This window comes from Cetorhinus maximus, chromosome 2 (assembly GCF_964194155.1).
Source record: "Cetorhinus maximus chromosome 2, sCetMax3.hap1.1, whole genome shotgun sequence".
Lineage (NCBI taxonomy): Eukaryota > Metazoa > Chordata > Chondrichthyes > Lamniformes > Cetorhinidae > Cetorhinus > Cetorhinus maximus.
Genome location: NC_135880.1, coordinates 37,536,712 through 37,557,041, shown reverse-complemented (window position 1 = coordinate 37,557,041; position 20,330 = coordinate 37,536,712). Strand labels below are relative to the sequence as shown.

Genomic DNA, 20,330 nt, shown 5'->3' with positions numbered 1-20,330 from the left:
CATCTGCCCCCATCTTACATTTTTTGGACCAATCATTTGTCTCATTTTATTCTGGATCCTGTTCTTGATTCTCTGGTTCAGAAGTCAAAAGGTTTGGGCAGTAAACATATTCAGTATGGTACTCTCCAACAGTATGAAAATAAGGAAGCAGAGGATGTGTACAAAATATATTTAAAAAATTAAACTTGGTGGGGGGGAAAGCTCACCTAACTGACCCATAGATTTCCATTTAAAACTTTCCATCAAGAGAAATTTAAAATTCCACATTTTATTTTCATGTACACAGCCTTGTATAATGAAGCATGTGAACCAATCAGGCTCCATGGATCATAAATATAGAATACACTACATCAGGGAGTGAAATAGGATTTTTATTTCCATGTGAGAGTTATGGTGCATCTCATGAGTGGAAATAAAAATCCACATTTCATTGCTCTCCATATATATTCCATTTTAAATACCTGTATGATCTTATAGCAAATTTTAATATACATTAAGTTAGTTTTAATGAGGACTATTACAAGCATGGATGTAAGCTTCAGTTTTTCCTATCAGGATATGATGCGACCTCACACCTTGTGCCGCCTGCCATCTTGAAATGCTCCCAAGTGTTAATTCTGTTGTAGGTTTATAGGACTATCCTGGCCCAGATACTACATGCTCTATCAAGAAATTATGAAGCAGCAATAAATAATTTGAACTGGCTCAAGCACAAAACTTCAAAATTTCTGTCCAAATATGAACAATACAATTGTTATGATTCTACTGACATTACTGTAATGACTTTACGTACCAGACAGGTTACAACAAGAAATAGATAAACTTTATTATAGAGAGCTTTTCAGATGCTACATGCTTGAACCAGGATCCTCAACAGGAAGCCCTGCCCCCCTGATTATCCGCGCTTAGGGCTCACTGGTCGGAATTTCCAAGAATATCACATGACCCCTGACAGACAGTAGGAGAGCCTATACCTTCAATTACTACATTTCCTCCCCCTTCAGTTTTTCTTTTACTGTTCCTATTTACAGAGGACATTTGAATATTCAACAACATATACATATATACAACTCAGGTGATTAAAGATCAAGTCTCTGAGGTGCTTTCCTTATTCGGTTAGAGCAGTGTAGCTCTACCACTTGAGATTCTTCCACAGGATCGACATGATCAGGAACTGCAGTACCAGATACATCATTAGAAAGTGGAAGTTCAGGGTTTGGCAACTCTACAGAGACATTGGGTGTGTCCATTCTAGGTCGATCTGTCACCTCAGGGATTGATAGTTCGATGTTAATCATAGGCGGAATAGTTGGTTGTTGGAATGTCTCTCTATTCTGAAGATGGTCTAGGCGTTTTCAAAAAATTCGGTCTTCCACTTCCATCTGGAAGGATAAGGGACCAGTATGAGATGATGGTTCCAGGAACCCAACAAGGCCCACTTCCAAAATTCTGCATGAAAACTGTATCTTCCACAGTGAATCTGCAAGCTCTGCTTTGAATATCGCGATTCAATTTTTGATTACTCTGATTGCTCTCTACCTTCCCCTCCAAGTTTGGAAACACCAGACTTAACCTTGTACATAGGCAGCATTTCATCAATAATTCAGACGGTGTTGAACCCGCAGTCGAAAGTCGAGTTTCTAGAGTATCTTGTGATAACCTCTTCATTCCAGGTTTGAAAGTCTGAACAGCTCTCTTAGATAAACCATTTGATGAGGGATGGGGGGCCGTTTTAATGTTAGATTCTATTTAAATTCATGAATCTCAAACTCTGTCCTGGTAAAGGCCATACGGTTATCAGAAATGGTGATTTCTGGTAGACCATGCATACAAAAACAGTGACGCAGCTTCTCGATAGTTGCGCTCAATATTGGTGAGCTGACTTCATAGACACCCATCCATTTAGAATGTGCATCTATGATCAATAAAAATATGGTACCCAAGAATGGTTCTACAGAATCAATATGTAGTCTAACCCAGGGTCGACCAGGCCACTCCCATGGATGCAGTAGAGCTGAAACAGGCAACTTCCGTTGTTGCTGACAATGGAGACAGCAATTGACCATACTTTCAATGTCAATACCTGGCCACCAGACATAGATTCGTGCAAGCGTTTTCATCTTTGGTATTCCTGGGTGCGCACTGTGAATCTCTGTCAAGAGTGGTTCTCTACCTTGTGATGGGACAAGAACTCTTGATCGCCACAACAAAATTTCATCTTGACAGCTTAACTCTGTTTTTCAACCATGAAATGGTATCAACTCTTCAGACACAGATGAATTTGACCACCCTTGCAATACAAGGTCTCTGACTTTCACCAAAATTGGATCTCTGTTCACACAATTTCTAATTTGCTTCACACACACAGATGCAAAATCCAAGAAATTCAGCACAAGCACAACTTTTTGTGGCACTGGACCATGTACAGTGCTATCCGATAACGGGAGCAACTGAGTGCATCCGCATTTGCAATATGTAAGCCAGGACAGTGCAAAAAGGTGTACTCACATGCAGATAATATCAAAGCCCAACACTGTACTCTAGCTGATGCTACTGGCGGAATGGCCTTATCCTCACTGAATAAATCCTTTAATGGTTTATGGACCGACACAATGGTGAAATGTCGCCCATGCAAATACTGGTGGAATTTCTTCACTCCAATATCACTGATAAACCTTCCTTTTCTAGCTGGGAATAACTCTTTTCGGCTGTGGAAGGGGTTCAGGGGACATAGCCAATTGGCCTTTCTGATCTGATTTCTGTCTTTTCTTTTCCTGTTTGCTGCAGAGTTTTGTCTCACCCTTCATTTTGATTTCACAGTCAGCCAAGATTCTCTCCGGTGAAATCTTAATTGGTTCAGTTCATTGGTTGAGCTACCCATGGCTTCATTATCCACTCATCTTACAAAGTTCTACAACTTTTCCTTCTAATGTCTCTTTTGCTTTATTCAGCTGATTCTTCAGCTCTTCAGTCTCTTTCTTGTATCTCTTGGCTTCCTCCTGGAGCATTGAACATTGTTGAGTCTTCTCTGCCAACTGTTTCTCCAATTGGTTCAGCGTGGCACTAAATTCATTTTGCTTCTGGGTTTTGCGCTAGACCTGGTAGTAGGTTCTTGTCCCACATGAAGAACAGCGCCATGTTGTACGTTTTGTAAAGCCTACGAGTCTCTCGCAGCACTTTCCGTGGCTAGCGTATTTCCATAGCGCGCTTCAAATCGATGCCGACCTCAGAGTAAACGGCACTGAGTAGCATGGTTGTGAACTCCATAAACTAATTAGTCCCGCAGCATATCAGTGTGTCCCTGAAGTCGCAGTGTTCTGTCAACTGCTTCAACTTCGCTACAAAGGTTGTGATGGACTTTCCCGGGGCCCTTACTCTGGAATTGAGCTGCATTATTCAGGATGGCTTCAGCTGGTAATGCGTTTTCACGAGGTCTACTAATTCATTAAAGGACTTGGATTTGGGCGTGTTTGGGGCTGTCAGACTGTGGATGAGGTTGTATGTCTTGCTACCACATACACTCAAAAGGATTGCTTTCTGCTTTTCCTCCACAGTAATTTCGTTCGCTACGAAATAAAACCCAAGGCGCTCTACATACTGGCTCCAGTGTTCCATAGTCGCATTTTAAGGATCGATTCTGCCAAAGAGTGGCATGACTGGTGGGTAGTCTTTTCTTTTTTCTTAAATTACGATGAATTCATGTTAACAAGGTGAGGTGCAGCGTCGCAGCTATTTTATCCTCGTCGCCAAATACAAAGACTTGATGTACCAGACAGGTTTCAACAAGAAACAGATAAACTTTATTATAGAGAGCTTTTCAGATGCTACGTGCTCGATCATGACTCGCGTCAGGAAGCTCCGTCCCCCAGATTACCCGGACTTAGGGCTCATTGGTCAGGGCCTCCAAGAACATTACGTGACCCTGATAGACAGCAGGGGAGGCTCTGTCTTCAGTTACTACAATTACTTTGATAGAAAAGTAATCAGCACAAATAATTATTGATATCCTATTAACTATTGTTGCATTACACAAGTACTTTTAAAATAAAATGTAGGCCTTTGTGTACAGTTAGAGAAGAAAGCAACTAGACACAAAATTCCTCTGGACACTCTGATGCTGCCTCTTATATAAATAAATCTAAAATTAGCATACAGCAAGACATTGTAACTGCACCAAGATAAAAGCAAAAAACTGCGGATGCTGGAAATGCAAAACAAAAATAAAAATACCTGGAAAAACTCAGCAGGTCTGGCAGCATCTGCGGAGAGGAACACAGTTAACGTATGACTCTTCAACAGAAGTAAAAAATAGAAAAGAGGTGAAATATAAGCTGGTTTCAGGGGGGGTGGGACAGGTAGAGCTGGATAGAGGGCCAGTGATAGGCGGAGATAGCCAAAAGATGTCATAGACAAAAGGACAAAGAGGTGTGAAGGTGGTGATATTATCTAAGGAATGTGCTAATTAAGGGTAGAAAGCAGGACAAGCAAGGTACAGATAGCCCTAGTGGGGGTGGGGTGGGGTGAAGGGAAGGGGTCGAAATAGGCTAAAAGGTAGAGATAAAACAATGGATGGAAATACATTTAAAAATAATGGAAATAGTGGGAAAAGAAAAATCTGTATAAATTATTGGGAAAAAAAGGGGGGATTGGAAAGGGGGTGGGGATGGAGGAGAGAGTTCATGATCTAAAATTGTTGAACTCAATATTCAGTCCGGAAGGCTGTAAAGTACCTAGTCGGAAGATGAGGTGCTGTTCCTCCAGTTTGCGTTGAGCTTCACTGGAACAATGCAGCAGGCCAAGGACGGACATGTGGGCATGAGAGCAGGGTGGAGTGTTGAAATGGCAAGCGACAGGGAGGTCTGGGTCATGCTTGTGGACAGACCGAAGGTGTTCCGCAAAGCGGTCACCCAGTCTGCGTTTGGTCTCTCCAATGTCGAGTAAACCAAATTGGTAGCAATGAATGCAGTAGACTAAATTGAGGGAAGTACGAGTGAAATGCTGCTTCACTTGAAAGGAGTGTTTGGGCCCTTGGATGGTGAGGAGAGGGGAAGTATAGGGGCAGGTGTTGCACCTTCTGCAGTTGCATGGGAAGGTGCCGTGGGAGGGGGTTGAGGTGTAGGGGGTGATGGAGGAGTGGACCAGGGTGTCCCAGAGGGAACGATCCCTGTGGAATGCCTCCGGGGGGGTGAAGGGAAGATGTGTTTGGTGGTGGCATCATGCTGGAGTTGGCGGAAATGGCGGAGAATGATCCTTTGAATGCAGAGGCTGGTGGGGTGATAAGTGAGGACAAGGGGGACCCTATCATGGTTCTGGGAGGGAGAGGAAGGTATGAGGGCGGATGCTCGGGAGATGGGCTGGACACGGTTGAGGGCCCTGTCAACCACCGTGGGTGGAAAACCTCGGTTAAGGAAGAAGGAAGACATGTTTTTGAAAGTGGCATCATCAGAACAGATGCGACGGAGGCGAAGGAACTGAGAGAATGGAATAGAGTCCTTACAGGAAGCGGGGTGTGAGGAGCTGTAGTCGAGGTAGCTGTGGGAGTCGGTAGGTTTGTAATGAATATTAGTGGACAGTCTATCACCAGAAATTGAGACAGAGAGGTCAAGGAAGGGAAGGGAAGTGTCAGATATGGACCATGTGAAAATGATGGAGGGGTGGAAATTGAAAGCAAAATTATGCACCACTTGACTTCTCTGGCTTCTCATTTTGTCATTGTTGACATTTCCAGAGGATTAAATTTTGAATTAAAAGCTTAATTTAAATCCAAGTCTGTGGATAAAGTGTGTATATTTAATGAGAAGTTTAGAAAGAATTAGAATGCTCATTCAGGTACTGTACACTAAGGTATGTAACCACTCAGTATATATTCTATTAAATGGGGTCCAATTTGTTCTAGACTGTACACTGGGCCATGTTTCAAGTTTGCATTTAACACACAGATGTTGCAATTGTGTTAATTCTAAATACAGTACTGTGTAGGAAAGTCAACACATTATAAATCTCTTCAGTGCAGTTAACAATATTTTGATTTGAATTGTTGAATAAATACCGTATTTACGTGTTAGTTGTGGTTTTTGAAAACAAGCATTTCATTTATCATAAATCTTAAGAGCCCAAAATCCTGCAACAATTCTTCAGACTACCAACTTCAGTATACCTACATTATGAGATAACGGGCATACTTTTACCTATACCAAAAGTTAAGAGGATAAGACAAGGCAAATCACATATCTGCACACTTCCCCAACCACAGAAAGCGATCATTTAAAACAAAGCTTAAAGTCCAATTTACATTATAATGGAACTATATATTCATGTTTTTTTAAATGAACTCTGTAGGAAGAAAAATTTTACTTCAAAATAATACCCCAAACAGCTTAAAAAATGTCATCTCAATAGACCATAACTGTTAAAATTTCACATGCATCAGTTAAACAAAAGGTTTATAAGCTGCTTTCAACCAGACAAAGAAAAGTTCACTAGCTGCAGGCAAGCTAGGCATAAGGTAGTTGGAAAGCACTGTATTCATTTATGATTTAAACCACCTTCATCAAGCTCTATTCAACAGCAAATGCTGAATAAATTAATGTAACCATGTTTATGTTAAAAGCCTGCTCCCTCAGCATGTAATTAAAGGAAATGTTGCACAAAGCCTGTACTTTTGTCAACCTCCTGTAAATGGAAAGATGGATAGCACTCAGACAAGTGAATGCAATGCTTCATATTTAACCTTAACGTTCTTGTCATTAATGGTTTGCCTAACTTGTTCTTTAAAAGACAAGGTACTGCTCCATTGAAGTAAAATTAAAAATCAACTATACCATGCTTTTCAGAACAGAAGATTCATTATCTTCAGCTAATGTATTGGCATAAAACACAGTAACATCCTATCAAGTGAGGCGCACATTCAATCTGCCTTTTACTCGTGCTGTTTTATTGTTATAGGCAATTTGTACCACTCAGCATGACAGTGTAAACTGAATCAAGATTAATTTACATGCAAAAGAACACTTAAGAGGAGCAGCATGGTAAGCAAATGTATTGTCTTGATTGCTGAGGTGGAAAAGAACCTGGAAAGAAAAAGTGCTCTATAATTAAGGAGCATCAAATGTGACTGCTTTAAAGTAGTTTGGTGCTGTAAGAAGTAAGTATGTGTTGGCTTATTTAGAAACGCAAGAAACAGGAGCAGCAGTAGGCCATTCAGTCCTTTGGACCTGCACCATCATTCTGGAAGATCATGGTTCATCTTCCACCTCAACTACACTTTCCTTCTCTATTCTATCCCCATAATCCTTGCTTTTCCTTAGTATCCAAAAATCTACTGAAATCTGTCTTGAATATACTCAATGACTGGGCATCCACCACCTTCTGAAGTCGAGAATTCCGAAGATTCTCAAACCTTTGGATGAAAAAATTCTCGTCATCTTAATGGCTGACTCTTTATTCTGAGATTGTGACTCCTAGTTCTGGTCTCCCCAGCCAGGGCAAACATCTTGGCTAATACTAAAGCAAAATACTGCAGATGTTGGAAATCTGAAATAAAGCCAGAAAACGCTGCAAGTACTCACTAGGACAGGCAGCCTCTGTGGAATGGGAAACTGAGTTAACAGCTAAATTAATGTAGCAATCTACCGCAGATACAACTAAATGGCTACATTTATTCTTCTTAACTTTCAAAAAGGAAATACCAAACTGAAATTAACCGTATGCCACTTAAATTAAGTAGCCACAAAGCTGTTTCTAGTAAAATTTGCTAAATCTAACACTAGAATAAATTCAGTTTTGCTTTTCTACTTTACAGGATAGTTTCAGCTTTTTACTCCCTACAGAAGTAGTGCTTCTAGAATTGCTCCAGCCCACTAGTATCTTACAAACTTGTGACAAGTAAGTTAAAATTCTGTTTCATGAGGGATATCAGCAACTTATACAAAAGCAGATGGTTAAGCAGAAACTAGAAATAAAAAGAGAAAATATTGGAAATACTCAGGTCAGGCAGCATCTGTGGAGAGAGTAACAGAGTCAATGTTTCAGATCGTTCACATGCTGTCAGAACTGGCAAAGGTTAGAGAAGTAACAAGTTTTAAGCAAGGACAGAGGCAGGGAAAAGGTGATGGGGGGCGGATAGGAGAGGAAAAAAAGGGGAGGAATGACTATAGGGATGATGGTGCAAGGCGAAAAGGGATGAAAATGGAAGAAGTCAAGAAACATAAGGTGAGTATAGAGGTACTGTAAATGGCAGCTGATGTCCAAAAAAAAAAGGAACAGTGGTTGTGGTTTGAAATTGTTGAACTCAATCCTGAATCCGAAAGTTAGGGGTGCTGCTCCGTGAGTTTCATTAGAACCTTGTAGGAGGGAGTAGCCAGAGTGGGAGTGGAACAGAGAATTAAAATAGCAAGTGATCGGATGCTCAGGGTTATGCTTGTGGATGGAACAGGGGTGTTTCAGTATTTGATCTCTTCAATATAGGAGAAGTTGGCATTGCAAGCAGTGCAGTATACTAAATTGAAACAAGTGTAAGTAAATCAATGTATCACTTGGAAGTAGTGTTTGGGACCCTGGATAGCAGGAAGGGAGGTGGTGAGAGGGTAAGTCTTGCATTTCCTGCACTTGAATGGGAAGGCGCCAAGGAAAGGGGAGGCAGAAGAGTGGACCAAAGTGTTTTGGAGGGAACAGTCTCTTCAGAATTTTGAAAAGGGAGGGTCAGGGATTGGAGATGGCGGAAACGGCAGAGGATTATCCATTGAATGGTACTATTGTAGTTAAGGACAAGGGGAACCCTATTGGTAGTCTGAGGAGGGGTGGAAAGGGATAATGGCAGAAATGTGACAAATGGGTGGACACATTAGAAGGTCCTGTCAACTACGGAGAGGAATCCACGGTCGAGGAAAAAAGGAAGACAAAATGGAAGCCCAGGTGTGGAAGGTGGCATTGCCAGAGCAGATGAAACAGCTATGAAAAAAAAATGGGAGAATGGAATAAAGTACATACAGCTAGTAGCATGGGAGGAAGTAGAAATTGGATTAAATAAGGTTTTAAAGATTACATACAGTGAATTACTCCTTATGTTTGGACTGGCTGTCAACGTACTAGCAAACGCATCGTTTAGCTAATGGAAAATGCACAAGTTGTGAGTAGTGTTATTTATGACCTCGAGGGAAACCATTAACATTTTAAAAGAAATTTGAACTCCCAGCTATTAACTGAAAGAATACCACCAGATTTCACATTTTAAACAAAAACCTTTATTTCAAAGTTCTGAAGAGACTGTTCCCTCCAAGAATTAAACTAAGTATGTATTACTAACAACACTATATTTTGTAAACTTATCTTTCAAGCGTAAAAGTCTCAACAGGACACTTCACCCTCTACTTTTATTTCTACTCGAGTTTCCCTATGCTTTAAGGGCTCTTGAGGGTTCCTTCACCAAACCACAGCTTTCAGGAATTCACTTTGATTCTCCTGTGTTCCTGCTGTTCCCTGGGGTATGAGATTTCTTGGGGTCCTTCACTAGCATTTAGTTACGTGACCCTCCAAATCTCCTTAAGCGCCTCACAATTGTGGGCACTCCAGCTCAAGCATGGGCTTCACTGCTTTCTTGCTCAGTGACTCCAAAATCAGAAATCACCCCTGCTTTCTGACAGCCCTCTGCAACTAGTCTACGACCCCTGGCAGATTCTCTCTGCTTGTCTCAAGGCTGCTTTCAAGCACCAAATGCCAGTTTCTGACAGAAAACACACAGATAAACCCAAAACATAAGAGCAAGGGTCCCTGCATAACCGATTCCCGTGGCAACTTGGCACACCTGGGATGTTCCATATAGAGATTTAAAGCAATTAACTTTAACAAAGGACATGTTTGAAAATTAAAGTTATATGGATGCTTCACATATATATGAAGACCTTCACATGTTTACTGGTAGCTTCCAAACCTCTCTTTTGACCTAGGAAATCATGAATAATTTAAACTCCCTATTGATACAACTGTAGACATTGGTCTCCACCACAAAACTCAGAGCGCATTGTTTAGTGTTTTCACACAAACCTCAAAGTAAACATGGACCATCCTTTGAATGGCAATTATCTTAGGTCTGTTTACCAGCTTCTCGAACCAGGAGTTTTCTTTTATCTTACATTTTAAAATTTCAATACTCAAACTAAAAGTTATACTCCTAAAACATACAAATCATAAAATTAGATCTTTTCACAGCAATAGCTTGATAGAAATGTTTCTATGACAAACCTAAAGCTGTCTTGGTTGACAGCTAGCCGCTAACAAATGAAACGTGTGAATTAATCCCAATGTTCATTCCCCAATGCTCCAAGGATGATTGAGCATTCATTGAAGAGTAATTCGGACTTGAAACGTTAACTGTGTTCCTCTCCGCAGATGCTGTCAGACCTGCTGAGTTTTTCCAGCTATTTTTGTTTTTGTTTCAGATTTCCAGCATTCGCAGTATTTTGCTTTTATCTCCAAGGATGATATTATCTCTGAATAGATTCCAAGGCATCAAGTGATAGTTGTTTATAAACTGCTGTAGAATCCACCTTCAGGCTGCCCAACTTTTTATCCTTGGATAAAAGCAATATATTGCAGATGCTGGAAATCTGAAATAAAAACAAAGTGCTGGAAATGCTCAGCAGGTCTGGCGGCATCTATAGAGAGAGAGAGAGAGAGAAAAACAGGGTCAGCATTTCATGTTGAACGTGAGTCTTCAGAACTTCTGCTACACATGCTGCCAGACTGGCTGAATCTTTCCAGCACTTGGTTTTTATTTTTATTCTTGGTCCCCACAATGTTTCACTAGATTGGTACCTATTGCTTGTAGCTACATTTGCATTTGAAGCAGGATCTTAAAGCGTTATAAAACTGGAAACCATTTTCAAACCACCCTTGCTTTCATACATACCAAATGATCATCTTCTAAATGAATGGAGCTTACAGAGCACCAAGTGAATGCCTATCACCAATAGCAGCTCACAACACATTTTTATAGAATTATGTTATGTTATTATCCACAGCACCCAATAGTTGCTGTTACTTTACTTTAAAGGCCAAAACGTAACCCGTACTGCCAAAGCATTAAATCATTCATCTCACCCATTGGCAATCACTGTTCAATTGTTATGGTGTCCAATAGAAAGGCCAACTGTGTTCAATATTTCTGAGCTCCTGCCAAAGCAGATAACTATTCTATGATAAGTGTACACCCTTGAGTGCAAAGAACTTACTGTAATCTAATCCTTGCCCTTGCAAGAGGAACCATGCCGGTCTTGCCAATTTCAAACATAGACATGGTAGTCCAGAGTGCTGCTCATTAAGACTCTCAGAATACTGTTCTCAATTAGAACATGCAAGCTGAGGTGTAAATAGTGGGAAGTGTGAAGCAGCAGAATTATTAGATGGCTTGCGGTTAAGGTTAGCTGCATTTTTTTCCCTGAAATAACTCATGTTTCAATATCAAAAACATGCACAAATCATGGAAATGTAAATGATTTCAGCTTGTCCATAATTACAATACACTCCAAGATATCCTTTGATTACCAGTTAATTACATTATGAATGAGAAAGTAATTTTTTTCAGATTTCTTAGTCCATAAAAAGTATGCAATATGAATATGTGTGCTGAAGGATAGCTGTGATTTCCATGTCCTAGATTTAATAAGGCCACCTAATTTAGAACTACAGAAAATTACAATTTTTGCCCTCGGTGTCACGACTTTCCTCATTTCCCTGAAACAAATGGAGAAAATCCACTGAAGCTGCAAGTGTAATGCGGTTGAATCTTGATAAACATAACTAATTTGCCAATAAACGTTATGGTTGGTTCACAATGTCTAGATGTGTAATGAAAGAGAATGAGAATTGTAAACTGGAATATCCTGTTTCAACCTAGCATGCATTTATTCAGAGTGCACAGTAACCCTTTATACTGTGGCATTATTTTAGCACCTTTTTCTACTGAGTGGCGCCAGTATTCTATAATTAGACAATACAGAAATAGGACCCAGGCACATAAGAGCTAATATAAGGAGTGAAACAATTGCTAAAGGTAACCCTCCAAAAGCAGAGAAAAAAAAAATCAATTTATCAGCAGCATGCTTTGATGTCTGAAATCCCGACGTGGTGCTTTACAGAAAGATTGACTTCCACTCAGTGGAACTCACTGCATTAGGAATATTGCATAAAAACATAACTTTTGAAAAAACCTTATTCAGAGTAACCTTTCTGGTCGATTAAACATAGCACATAGCTGCCACATTTACTCACAGAAAGAATCAACAACCATAGAAGGAAAATAGCGAAAGAAAAAGGAATTTTGGCAACAACTCCATTGAGGTTCACTTAAATTCCCAGCGAGTACTTCTTCTATGAACTGATGGTTCTGTTTGACTAATCAGGAAAGTGGCTCACTTACAACAAAAGCAAACAACATGTAACCAAAATCTCAGTGCACAGGAAAAGGAAAACAGAAAAAGCAATCTGCAGCAGCAACATTCTCCTACATTTGTAAAGCAGTAAAAAAAACAAATACTGGTTGAGAGCAGACTTTGCAGCCAGGCATGCACTCACCTGTCATTGCAGAAGTAGAGGAAAGCAGAGATACATGCTTTTGTCAGCAGAATAAGAACAGCAAGAAAGGCAATATTAGTAAGACAGTCTGTTAGATATTGTATACCCTCTTCCTAATAGGTATCTTTAAATTCATCGAGACTTTTGCATATCAAGTTATTAATACTCTAAAGAACTGGAAAAGAATGGAGGTAAAAGCACAAATTAATTTAATGTAAACAAATACTGTAAATGGTGGAAAATGCACATCATCTACAGTTTAACCAACATTCTTAGAAATAAAGCAAATGTTTGAACACTTATTTCCAAATGTAGCTCTCTTCTGGCATTTGCTAGAGGAAATGGACTGTACTTCCAAAATTTAGATACAATTTGTTTTAACTGTGAGAGAATCACAGTGGGATTTCCGCATGAAAATAAATCAAAGCAATACACTTACAGCTTTTCTCCACAATCTCTTTTAAAAGGTTGCAGAATAGCCTGAAAACTACATTGATTGATTTGATAACTGAATTTATCAAAGAAGCAAAATAAATCCAGTTTTCCTCTCCATTTCATCCTCCATTATCCCTCCGCATTCATGCCATCTTACACTCAGGAGGGTCCAGCATGCAGACATCTTTGTGAATGTAGCTAATGCTGTTCCTTCATCGAAACTGGCCAATTTGGCCCCTAGAGAAAACTTACAAAGCCTCGATGATCAGTCAGACGAATTGAATCTGTCTCTCTTAGGAAAAAGACCTTCTGGAATTTCAGCTGTCAGGCCAACTTACCCATGTGAACTTAGCCATTCCAAATTGATATGCACCCTTCCTCTCACCTCCATCAACTGGATCACAATGAACTGGAACTAAGCTCATTCAAAAAAGACCATGAAAACAAATGGATGGATGAAACTTGGCCCTCATCGTATTAAAACATATACCTGTGTCCTATTAGCAAGCTACTGATCCATAATGACAGATGTATGAAATGATCCACCATCACAAATGAAGCAACTAAATATTACTTAATAAAATCTTTTGGTAAAGGAAATCTAAACATTTCTTAAATGCTTTTAATTCTTAAATTATATTTATTAATTCACTGGAAAACTTGTACAAACAAACACGCAATAGAAATCATGAAATAAGTTTGCATTTTCACCTCAGGATAAGAAAAGGTAATTGGGCCCAAAAAATTTGCCCCACTTCTTAACTGTTATGTCTTGTGGTTACCAGGAGCTCAAAATAATCACTTTTAAGACTCAAAATGCTGGAGCTTCCAGTGTATTTCTTATAGTTCGCTGTGTGGCTGATAGACTGATACATTATTGCTCAGCACTTGACTGCAGTGCAGCCAGGTGTACATCCACATAAAAATTAGTTCCTGCTTCTTTACAAATAATATATAATGTCGTCCCAATATCCTACCTTCCTCCACCTCCTGTAAAAAGCAAAATGAGACACATTGCCTATTTAGAAATCCTGTCAAAAATTGCTAGTCAATTTCCCATTGGTAATTAGTCAAATGGTCATTACCCAAAATCTTACCTTTGCTCCACTGTGATCATGTAATTTTCCAAAAATATGCCTGACCCTTTCGTGAATGACTGCAAGGATTCAATCTTCATTACCACTTCTTCAATGTTGTTCCACAGGTTGATCACCCACTGAGAAAATTAACACATCTGTCCATCCAATCTCACATTCTACTTCCTCAAATTAAATGGATGGCCACAAGTTCTATCACCTCAACTATCTTTTTGTTGGTTAGGCCCTTAATAATTTTAAATACCTGATACAGGTCCCCTCTTCAGAGAATCCAAAGTCAAGGAATAACATGTATCTCAATAGCTGAATTAACTTAAGTAGATATACTCCTCCCCTTCCTTGAACCCTCTGTCTCAATTCCTGGTGATAGACTATCCACCAATATTCATTACAAGCCTACCAACTCCCACAGCTACCTTGGCTACAGCTCCTCACCCCGCTTCCTGTAAGGACTCCATCCCATTCTCTCAGTTCCTTCGCCTCCGTCGCATCTGTTCTGATAATGCCACTTTCAAAAACAGTTCCTCTGACTTGTCTTCCTTCTTCCTTAACCGAGGTTTTCCACCCACGGTGGTTGATAGGGCCCTCAACCGCGTCCGGCCCATCTCCCGCGCATCCGCCCTCACACCTTCCTCTCCCTCCCAGAACCATGATAGGGTCCCCCTTGTCCTCACTTATCACCCCACCAGCCTCCACTTCAAAGGATCATCCTCTGCCATTTCCGCCAGCTCCAGCATGATGCCACCACCAAACTCATCTTCCCTTCACCCCCCCAGCGGCATTCCGCAGGGATCGTTCTCTCTGGGACACCCTGGTCCACTCCTCCATCACCCCCTACACCTCAACCCCCTCCCACGGCACCTTCCCATGCAACCGCAGAAGGTGTAACACCTGCCCCTTTATTTCCCCCCTCCTCACAATCCAAGGGCCCAAACATTCTTTTCAAGTGAAGCAGCACTTCACTTGCACTTCCCTCAATTTAGTCAACTGCATTCGCTGCTCCCAATGCGGTCTCCTCCACATTGGAGAGACCAAAAGCAGACTGGGTGACCGCTTTGTGGAACACCTTCGGTCTTTCCGCAAGCATGACCCAGACCTCCCTGTCGCTTGCCATTTCAAGACACCACCCTGCTCTCATGCCCACATGTCTGTCCTTGGCCTGCTGTAATGTTCCAGTGAAGCTCAACACAAACTGGAGGAACAGCACCTCATCTAGGCACTTTGCAGCCTTCCGGACTGAATACTGAGCTCAACAACTTCAGATCATGAACACTCTCCTCCATTTCCACCCTCTTTCCGATCCCCCCCTTTACAATAATTTATAATTTTTAAAATATATTTTTCTTTTCCCACCTATTTTTAAATTTATTTCGATCTATGGTTTTATCTACACCTTTTAGCCCATTTCGATCCCTTCCCCCCACCCCACCCCCACTAGGGTCATCTGTCACTTGCTTGTCCTGCTTTCTACCCTTAATGTCACCATTAGCACATTCCTTAGATAATATCACCACCGTCAACACCCCTTTGTCCTTTTGTCTATGACATCTTTGGCAATCTCCTCTTTGCCTCTACCTATCACTGGTCCTCTGTTCAGCTCTACCTGTCCCACCACCCTCAACCAGCTTATATTTCACCTCATTTCTATATTTCCTCAGTTCTGATGAAGAGCCATACGGACTCGAAACGTTAACGGTGTTCCTCTCCGCAGATGCTGTCAGACCTGCTGAGTTTTTCCAGCTATTTTTGTTTTTGTTTCAGGGATAATCCTTGTTGCCCTTCTCAGTATTTTCTTCAAGAGTTAAAAAAAAAATCCTCTGAAGCGGGGAAGCCAAAAGGGTATACAGTATCCAGCTGAGGTGTCAAAATGCAGTACTGAGTTATCTGAGACCTGGAGATCTGAAGAATACCATCTATCTTTAGGCGCCGATTGTTGTTCTAGAAGCCATATATCCTGATCATCAACAAAAAACACAAGTATGGCACCAGCTTCACAACAGGGTATAGGAATTTGTACTGCTTGAGCGTATCCAGTGTTTGAAAGTGACTGATAAGATATGGGTTATAGAATTCTGTACTGTACTGCTGTATCTGTTGCGTGTCCAATAGGTTGATGTAATGTGTTCAGTGTGTGGGTGAAGAGAGTTCGCATGTGTTCCGCTATTTTGTGCTAGTTTGACTCTCATTTTCAGCCCACACTGCTGGCTTGCAGTTATGTGAACGAGAGCGCCAAATGAGTAAGTCTCGACCTCAGCAAGTCCTAATCTGTGCCTGCCTGTGGCGACTAAATAAAACAGGTCTCTCACAGCCCCAGGCTAAAGCTTCAAGGGGACTTGGAGGAAGTTTGGCCCCCAGACATGCAGTGTGCAGGCCCACTGGCACTCATGAACCAAGCTCCCAGATAAGGGCAAATATCTCCACTGCCTTGTGGGTACCTCAGGAGAGTTGAAGGCTAAAGGGGTAAATGCTGAGGAGCGAAAGGGCTAAAGGAGTGAAACCCAAAGGCAGACTGATATTATCTTTCTTGCAACTCCTGCAACCAAGCAACTCAGCTGGTGAGGCAGAGGGGGGCTCCTGATGTTTGGGCAGCCCAGGATCTCCATAAATTTTGCACAGGCTTGCGTCCTGGAGAGGATACTCCAGCTTCACTGCAGAGCATTAGCACAATATGAGAGAGCAGTTACAAGTTATAAACCCAACTTGACTGGCGTAGAGAAAGGGTGCTATGGGCCATCTTCGACAGTGGGAGGGACCATCGTGTCCCACTGGTCAGCCACTGGTTAGTAAGGTGTTGACCTGCCACAGTCCATATATTTCGATGGGTGTTTTGAGCTTAGATTCTCTGCCAACAAGTGGTCAGAATCCATCGTACCAGGCAGGCAAGCAAACAAAGCAAAAAAAACATCAGGACCATGTGCCCAGGATTGACAGATGACTTGCAGTTGGTCAATAATGAACACAAGACAGCTGTGACTAACATGGAACTTGATGGGCTGAACATCCGACATTGCCAGGGGGAGACCATGGTATAGTGGTAACGTCATTGGCTAATAATCCAGAAGCCCAGGCTAATGCTGTGAAAATGCGTTCAGATCCCACCAGGCAGCTGATGGAACTTAAAATTCAATGAATAAAATCTGGAATTAAAAGCTAGTCTTAGTAATAGTGAGCATGAAACCATTGTCTATTGTCATAAAAACCTATCTGGTTCACTGATATCTTTTAGTGAAGGAAATCTGCCATCCTTAGTTGGTAACACATGACTCCAGATCCACAGCAATGTGGTTGACTCTTAACTGCCCTCTGAAATGGCCGAGCAAGCCACTCAGCTCAAGGACAATTAGCGATAGGCAACAAATGCTGGCCTTGCCAGCGATGTCCACATCCCATGAATAAGAATAAATTAAAAACAAATCCCTACATCTCTCCATGAGACCAGGCTCACTGAGAGCAGGTCACTGAAAGAAAAACATTAAACATTCATCTGGCAAAGACAGACTTCAGAGGAAATGCATGAGCAGGGTGTAGGCTTCACTGTAAGGAACTCGATGCTCTTGATGATAAAACTGCCCACAAACGGTTCAGAAAATGAACGTCTGTCTCTCAACTCTTATAGGGCCAGTTAACGTGGAGTCTCTACACCCCAATGTTGTGCTCCACGACAGAATCAGTTCTATGAAGGGCTTCTCATTATTATCAGCAGAATCCCCAAGTCAGAACATCTATAACAATGGGCGGGCTGGATTTCAATGCAAGAGTAGGGGCTGATCACAAGGCATGGCTCTCCTACCTCGGACATCATGGCCTGGGAAAGATAAATGAGAGCCAAAAGCTTTGCTGCTACAAGTTTCGTCTAACACACACCTTCTTTCAGAACAAACCATGCCACATGGTGTCCTGGAGACAACCTAGATCAGAGCAATGGCACCAGCTGGATCTGATCATCACCAGGCATTGACTCTCTAAACAGCATTCTCAACACACGCAACTGCCATAGTGCTGTCTGTGATACAGATCACTCCCTGGTGTTAGGATGCAATCCTTAAAGTTTTAATTTAATGCAGAAAGGCTGTCCTCGTATAGCCATACTGCCTACCCATATAGAAACCAACAGTTTCGTAACTCGATTGGACAGGTGGTCTCCAGCATATCCACACAGAGTGCAGAAGTGAAATAGGACATACTTTGTGACACCATCGACAATAACGCACTCTCAACACATGCAAAGCAAGCATGGAGAAGTGCTGACTGATTTGAGGCTAACACCACTGTGATGGGAGCCAAGCTCATTAATTGCAAAAGAGATCAGAGTAAGAAAAACTCTGGATGTTCAAAGAGCTGTTCGAAGTAAAGTCCAACAGACTGCTGGGCAGTGCACCAATGACTACTGATTACAACTCTGCCAGAATATTCAGCTGCCCTTCACACAGGGAATGTCTGGGCCATGTATGAATGGACCAAAAAGGCAACAGGTCCATCAGCATAGAAAACTGCTTCACTGAAAACAAAAGGCAAGGGAGGTGATCCCTGACTGCAATGAACAGTTGGAGAGGTAGGTGGAACACTACCTTGAGTTGTACTCTTGACACCATAGGCAGCCTGCCCGTCATGGCAGAGCTGGATACAGAAACCACAGTGGAGGAAATTAGCAAAACTATTGACTTACTTTCCATTGGCTAAGTTCCAGGTGCTGTGCTATGCTGTTTGAACTTATCAAACATAGGAAACTCCTGCAGCATTTATGCGAGCTTCTGTCTCTGCTGGAGGGCAGGGGCAGTGCCCCTGGATATGCACGATGCTACGACTGCAAATCTGTGCTAGAACAAGGGTGACTGGAACGATTGCAACAACTATCCAGGCATCTCTCCGCTGACCATCGTGGCAAAAGTATTTACCCATGTTGCCCTCGTCAGGCTGCAGATCCTGGCTGAACACATCTATCCAGAATCCCAGTGTGGTTTCGGAACTGGAAGATCTACAAGGGAGAGGTGGTGGTACAGTGGTATTGGCACTGGACTAGTATTCCACATGACCCAGGGTAATTCCCTGAGGACCTGGGTTCAAATCCCACCACGGCAGATGGTGAAATTTGAATTCAATAAGAATCTGGAATTAAAAGTCTGATGACCACAAAACCATTGCCGATTGTCATAAAAACACATCTGGTTCACTAATGTCCTATAGGGAAGGAGATCTGCTACCCTTACCTGGTCTGGTCTATATATGACTCCAGAACCCACAGTAATGTGGTTGACTCTTAAATGCTCTCTGAGCAGGGCAATTAGGGATGGGCAATAAATGCTGGCCTAGCTAGCAACACCCACGTCCCATGAACGAATAACAATTGACATGATCTTCTCTGCCTGGAGAAGAGAAATGCAGGAGAAATGCCATGAACAAAGGAGATCACTATATAATTTCAAGGCATTTAACTGTGAGGCAGTTCATTTAAGCTACTGAAGAAAATTGCCTGCCCGCCAAAGTTGCTAAATGTGATTTCCTCTTTCCATGACAACATGATTACAGGGCAACATTGGAACCTTTGAGATCTGCAGTGGGGTTGTGTTCTGGCACTGTCACTCTTTGGCATATTTGCTGCTGTCATATGCCTTCAGGTTATCCACAGAGGATGTCTACTTTCCTAATAGAACTGATGGAAAGCTGTTCAGTCTTACTCGCCTAAGATCAAGACAAAGGTGCACCAAGTCCTCAAAGTTGCCCTGCACTGATGATGCCACACCAACTGAGGAACACTTTCGGTGGCAAATTGACAGACTCTCTCATGCCTGTAAAGAGTTTGATTTGACCATAAGCATCAGGAAGGCAAATGTCATGGTCCAGGATGTTGCCATACCACCATCTAGCAGCACTGACAATGTGACGCTGGAGGTTCTTGATAGCCTTACATATCTAGGCTCCACAACCACCAGCAATCTGTCACTTGATGCTGAAATCAACAAAAACTGAATCTGTTATCTGCAAGCTAAGTAAGAGAGACAATGTGCAACAACATCAACCTGACTGAACACCAAACAGCAAGTCTACGAAGTCTGCATCGCCAGCGCACTCCTCTACAGTGGTGAGACCTGGACAACACATGCTAGGCAGGAGAAAAGGCTGAACAGTTTCCACCTTTGCTGTCTCAGACATATTCTTGGCAACTCTTGGCGGGACAATGTCACCAACTCAAAGGTCCAGGAGTGTGCTAATTCCATAAGCATACACTCA

The 20,330-nt window shown here is 41.8% G+C and overlaps 1 protein-coding gene across 3 annotated transcripts in view; it reads right to left on the bottom strand.

Moving 5' to 3' along the window:
* The window catches only part of ap3b1a (adaptor related protein complex 3 subunit beta 1a), a 325,597-nt gene that overhangs the window by 35,767 nt on the left and 269,500 nt on the right, over window positions 1–20,330 (bottom strand). The window lies entirely within an intron of this gene.